This window comes from Morus notabilis, unplaced genomic scaffold (genome assembly GCF_000414095.1).
Source record: "Morus notabilis unplaced genomic scaffold, ASM41409v2 Scaffold929, whole genome shotgun sequence".
In the NCBI taxonomy this organism is placed as follows: domain Eukaryota; kingdom Viridiplantae; phylum Streptophyta; class Magnoliopsida; order Rosales; family Moraceae; genus Morus; species Morus notabilis.
In genome coordinates, this window is record NW_010356876.1 from 18,546 (window position 1) to 25,371 (window position 6,826).

Below are 6,826 nucleotides of genomic sequence, written 5' to 3' on the forward strand. Positions count from 1 at the left end.
GAGAGAGAGGGAGAGAGAAACCCGGAGAGAGAGAGCAAGGGAGAGAGAGAGAAGGCCGGCGGGAGGAAGCCCGGAGAAGAAGGTGGCCGACGGTGGAAGAAAATAGAGAGGGAGATGGGCGGTGTGAGAGGAACCAAAGAAGGAAGAAGAAAAAGAAAAAGAAAGAGAGAGAGGGGGGCTGGGCTGTGTCTGGGCAGCCACGGGAGGAAAAAGGAAGGGGAAAAAAGAAAAAGAAAAGAAAGAAAATAAAAGGAAAAGAAAGAAAATAAATAAATAGGAAAAATAAATAAATAAAAATACATTAAAATTAAGTGTATTTTTAAAAACTTTGGAGGTGAAAATTGAAAAACTGAAAGTAATTTATAACTCCTTAAAATAACTCGAAAACTTAATATTTAATCATAAGATTAATCAGAAAAAAAAATCAATTTTAGGCACACTAATATACACAATTAACATAATTAAACATGTTTAATTCTAGAGGGCGTTACAGCTCTACCCTCCTTAAGAAATTTCATCCTCGAAATTGGAACTTACCTCAGGATATGAATAGATATGGATATCGTTCTTGCATCGTTACTTCTAGTTCTCACGTCGCTTCCTCAACGCCATGGTGTTGCCACAACATCTTCACAAGCGGAATCTCATGACGGCGTAAACTCTTCATCTTCCGATCAACTAGTGCTTCCTCGTAAGTCATGTCATATTGGATCGACACGTTGTACCATTGTACAATAGCTTCCGGATCGGGTTTACACTCATGAAGCATAGAAACATGAAACACGAAACACATTGGGCACATGAGGTAACTCAGGTGGTAAGGCGAGTCGATAAGCAACGACACCGACTCATTGCACGATTCGGAATGATCCAATGTACCTTGGCACAAGTTTCCCTTTCATACCAAAACGAGTGATTCCTTTGCACAATGAAACTCTTAATAAGACAAAGTCACCTTCTATCAGCATAGCTCCTCACTTAATTAAACTTGGATTATCTAATAGGATTCCTTTAACTTGGTCAATCCTCTAATCTCATGCCTGGGCTGATTTAACGTTCGTTACGAAAATACGTGCAAACCATATTTTGTGTCACCAGGGGTCAAAAACTGGTTTCGAATGAAAATAAACATCTATGTCTTTCCAATGAGCTATCACATGTCCTATTTCAAATATTCCAAGCCTTTCAAACACCTCTTACAAGAAGTTGAAATTATGCAACTTCAACTTTTCGAGGCATTTTGAAAAGTTTCTAATCGAAACTTCAACTATGCACATCTCGGCCTATAAAACTCAAAATAGAGTGATTCCAAGTGTTACACCTCACTAATGATGCACACTAGATGGTAGGATTAGTGTCTTAACTGCAGTGATCCCGGTTCTAGAAGTTGGGGTTCAAATTCACACTTTCTACGTTATGCCAAGAAAGCAATTTTGACCTTTTCGACGGAAATGATCATGAAATATTCCACATAGATCTAACGGGTGTAATTCTTGTTTCTGAATAAAGTAGAGACCTAGAGCTTCGAAACAAGTTATCATATGCCTAAATATGAGCTCTCTAAGTACCTCAAAAATAATTTCTAAGAAATCAACATTCTGTTCTTTCCTAGTTTTGACAGCTTTTGAGAAGTTTTTGGCATGAGACTTCCAATGCGCACAACTCGGGTTACAAAACTCCAAATGACGTGATTCTAACTCCCACACATCACTAATAACATGTTCTAAATGGTAGCAATGGTGGTTTAAGTGCAGCAATCCTATTTCAAAAAGTAAGGGTCTCAGTTCTTTGTTTTATCAATTTTTAGAAAAGACAGTTTTGGCGGCTGTTACGGGAATGATCATAAAATATTCTACACGGCCTCAAAAATTACAAAATCAGCGCGTAATCGAAGTAGACATCTAGGGCTTTCCAAAGATCTATCATAATTTTAGTTTCTGATAGGTTAAGGTCTCCAAAAATATGTTATACCAGATCAAAACGTGGCTCTTTTTTTGTAGAATTTCTAGAAATCAAGCGTAACTTCAAAAATGCATAATTTGAGTTACTGTTATCCATTCGAGGTGATTCTTGTGGCTATACGAGGCTTCGAATGTCTAGTTTCCAATTATGTAATCCATTCATTCAAATTCATCTCTGAAAATTCCCAGAATTCAACAGTATCAAACCTGTCCAGGTTAGGTTCCTTAACACTTTTTCTAACAAATTGAAAAATTCATAACTTAAGCTACAAAACTCCTTTTTGGGTGATTCAAATCTCCTATCCAAGCTTGATATGTCTACTTTAAGGTTCTAACATTACTAACATTAAAACTTCTTGAGAATAATCAAGTCCTAGCTTTTCTTTGGGTTGTTCCTAGAATCCTCCCCAAAATCATGTGGATCAAGTGGGGAAAGTAATATTAAAGTCCAAAATGATAACATTCAAGAGAGAAATTCTAAAGAAACTCATACTTAATCTTAAACAACCACAAAGGCTTCAAACTTCCAATCGTTCAGTCATAAATCAAATTCTAACTCGAATCCATATTCTTCATAAATCCAATAAAATGACAGATTCGTCGATCTTGACGGGAGTATGTATAAATTGTTATCTAAGTCTCCAAAAATTCCAAAATGAACTCCATAAGAAAGTAGACACGTAGATCTTTGATTTGGTATGTTACACGTAAGGTTCGGAAATCGACAAAGCCCTCAAAAACTAGTTACAGAAAATCAGAACGGCTTGTCTAGGGAAATTCTTATAGTTGCATGAAATCCATCACGTGGACTAAATGACTTCAAGGTTGATTTAATGCAACACCCACGGTCTGACACCGATTTGAAAAACGTCCAAAGTGTTGTTCATACTTATCATTAGAACTATCCGTTCTAATTCCACATGAAATTGACAAGACATCTCCTCAAGAAGGTCAAACCCAACATCTTCAGCCCGAAGGAGCTCAACCTCAACTGCTAAAGAAGTTCTTCCATTTACAACACCACTTAGAATATGAGTCAAAAGCAAGAATGTCACTCACATGGCGGAAAAGAGGCGAATACGACAATTCGCAAGGATAGACATCTTGAAACTTATGAATTAGGACTTCATACGCCTTTTCTGTGGATTCACATGTGTCAAGATGGGGAGAAACATCCATCTTACGGTTCTGCTGCGACATCTAAACACCGGTTGAAGAAAACACCTTCATTGTCATGAAAAACGGACTTATGACATTGGCATGGTATACTTCAATTGTCACACCCAATCAATTAGAAAGAAATGAACTCCAATCTCAATAAGATAGGACCACTCGCCTCGTTCAAGTCTTTATGAATTTCAGAATTATAGAATGAGACATGGAAACACTTTGTCATCTTGGAATCTCATATCCAGAATATTATCAATTCTAGCTAGAAGTCAATCAACAACATAGACTTTCACCCACAAGAATAGAGACACCCAATTCTAGGAATGATCGAACAAAAGAACATCAATCATTGATTTGGGATCTAGAAAGTCACAGAAATTCTCATAGTCGCATTTGACTCTAAAAAGAACCAATAGAAATTTAGTATTGAATGGATATGAAATCAAGTAACGATTGAATCTTCAAAACCATGTGACTGAATGAGGATCTTCGAAGTCAAGATTGTCAAATCTTGCACCAGTGATCACCGTACACTAAAAGAAAATGAACGCTATAACATGTTTCCGTATTATGAACAAAATTACCGAGACTACTATTCGAAATAACAAGCAGTCTTGATCTTAGAATAACATTGATTCATGATAGAAAGATAATATGAATCAAAATATGGTTATCAAGTAGAAAGTCTAACTCCAGTTCAGAACAGATTAAGAATAGAGCTCGAACTTAGAATCCCAAAAGCGAAATGGCAGAGAATGGCATAGGATTAAGATCCATAGTCAATGTCTCATAATGGCATGGCTTAAGTTAACGAGGGAATCACCGAGACTAACACTCGAGACAAGGAAGAATTTCAATTCCTGAGTGACATAGGACTATGATATAAAAATTTCACGAATCAATACACTAATAATAACGAAGAGACCAACTCCTGGTCAAAACGGATTAAGAAAAGAATTCAAAGTTGGAATCCTGGAACCTGTGGGTTATGACCTACCACGCTTCCCAAACAAAAGCTGAACATAATTTAATATCAGAGATAAGCGTCAATCTCTCGACGAAGTCCATAGCCACCATTGTCATCAATAGAAGAAAGAACATCGTCTCATCAACAAGAATCCATGAAGTAAACACTCTTGAGCAAAACACTCTCAAGAGATAAAAGAATGCATTAGTGAATTGGAACGAGTAGCTAGGATACAAAGCTAGATTGCAACACTAAACTTGCGCATTGATCAAATCGGAAAGAACCAATCAAGGAGGAAGGAAACTTTAATGATCAAAACTGCTCGATTTCAAGTCATCGCTCTCCATCAACTTCAACCCCCACGTTAGACGTATCAAAAGTGGAATGGACAAATATTGAGAATTCAACTATGCGGAAGTCTGAACGAATATCATCTCAAAACTAAAATCTTCATGAGAATTTTGAAGTTAATACTGATTTTGAATTTGAAACTGACAAGAGTCAAGAGAACTTATGGAAACAAATCAATAACCATCGAGTCGAAATCAATACTTCCTGAAAACTTCAAAGTCAACTTTACCCTCGATCTTCATATCAATAAACGTCGATAATAGAAACATGAATTCCATCCATCAAAGTGCTCTAGGAAAATTGAAACGGACTCGAACGTCAAATTCTCAAGTGCAACTGTATCATGTAGTAACTAATATTGTACGACATGTCCCGACACAAAACTGTTAAAAGAACAACACAACTCAGTAAAAACTCACATAGGCTCGATTTCCCATAGAATTCGAAGCTGTGCTCTGATACAAAAAACTGTCACGACCCCAAGGATAGGGCCGTGATTATCTTAAAATTTAACTTAATTAAACTTGACTGTTTAACCAAATCACAAAATAATTACATAAATATCAATATAGTTTGCTCGAACTTATGGAAACAAATCAATAACCATCGAGTCGAAATCAATACTTCCTGAAAACTTCAAAGTCAACTTTACCCTCGATCTTCATATCAATAAACGTCGATAATAGAAACATGAATTCCATCCATCAAAGTGCTCTAGGAAAATTGAAACGGACTCGAACGTCAAATTCTCAAGTGCAACTGTATCATGTAGTAACTAATATTGTACGACATGTCCCGACACAAAACTGTTAAAAGAACAACACAACTCAGTAAAAACTCACATAGGCTCGATTTCCCATAGAATTCGAAGCTGTGCTCTGATACAAAAAACTGTCACGACCCCAAGGATAGGGCCGTGATTATCTTAAAATTTAACTTAATTAAACTTGACTGTTTAACCAAATCACAAAATAATTACATAAATATCAATATAGTTTGCTCTGGAGACTTTATTTCACAAATAATATTTAGAATAGTTCATTAAGTCCAAGAAAAATAATACAACTCAGGGACAATGTCGACCAATACAGTTTACATACAGAAATACAGTACATCTCAGAATTTAAAACCGTAAATCTGAAATAAACGTACCGCTTTGAATTTTGCACCTTCAATCCATTGGCATCCACTTGTCACGCTGCAAATCTAAACCGCTAACTCTGGAGGAGGGGTTTAAAACATTGAAAACATAATGAAAGTGAGCGGAATGCCCAGTAGGATATAATTTTTATAAACACATTTTAAATAAAGGTACTCACGGTCCGAAGACATACACCCGGAACCGATCATCCTTTTTAGAAAAGGAAATACTCACATAGTAGAAAATATCTGTATAATGAAAGTTTGCAGCTCATCGTACCACTAAACAAGGAGCGGTAAAATGTCTGTCTAGTGAAAAGTGCAGAGCCATAATTCCACCAACAAGAAATGGATCTGTACGAGTTTCGGGACCTATCCCCAAGGATGCGATTCCCACATCCCGATCTCTGAGGCCACCATGCGTTGTATCATTCCTTAAAGTATTTCATTTTAAGAAATGATACTCTTTAAAATCTCATTTCTAAAATCATTAGAAAACTTAATAGCATTCTCATGCTATTCCTTTGAAATCATTTTCTTTAAACATGTTTTGTTCTAAAACATTTTCATTGGCCAAAATCATTTAAAATGAGGCTAACAAGGATATGGACAAGAATATCCTACCTCTCGGATGTCAAACCTAGGTTAGCCTTCTTTTCTCCTAGCCTCCGCTTTCCTTAAAGCTTTAATACTTGACCTTCTCCACTAGCTTTATCACAAAAGCAATTTCTTAGGAAATATTTCTCATTCCTAAAACGAACTAAGCTCAATCATGTTTAATTATTTCTTATTAGTGTGCCTTGACTCAAATCCAATTTCACAAACGATTTTAAAATCAGTTTGAGGGTTCTTTAAAGATTGAAATCCAATCCATGAGTTTAGTTTCCTATTTAATTTCAGCTTAAAAATAACTTTTTAAAGAAATTTCGGCAGCATGCCGGCATAAATAGGAAAAATGTCAAACCTGCAAATCAAGTTCAATTTCAAAATAATTCTCCAGAATCCATCAAAATCAGATTCCAATCAACTAAACAAGTCTAATAACTAAAAACCCCTAAATTTCAATCAATTTCAACAACAATTGTTCAAATCCAAACCCTAACTCAAAATTATTCAAATCTAACCAAAATCAAACTTTCTAAAGCTTAAAATTCGAATCAAAGAGTGGGTTTCAAAGGGTTTTACCTTAAATCAGTTGATGGAGCTTTGTCTCCCTCAGTTTCTCCCATTTTCGTTC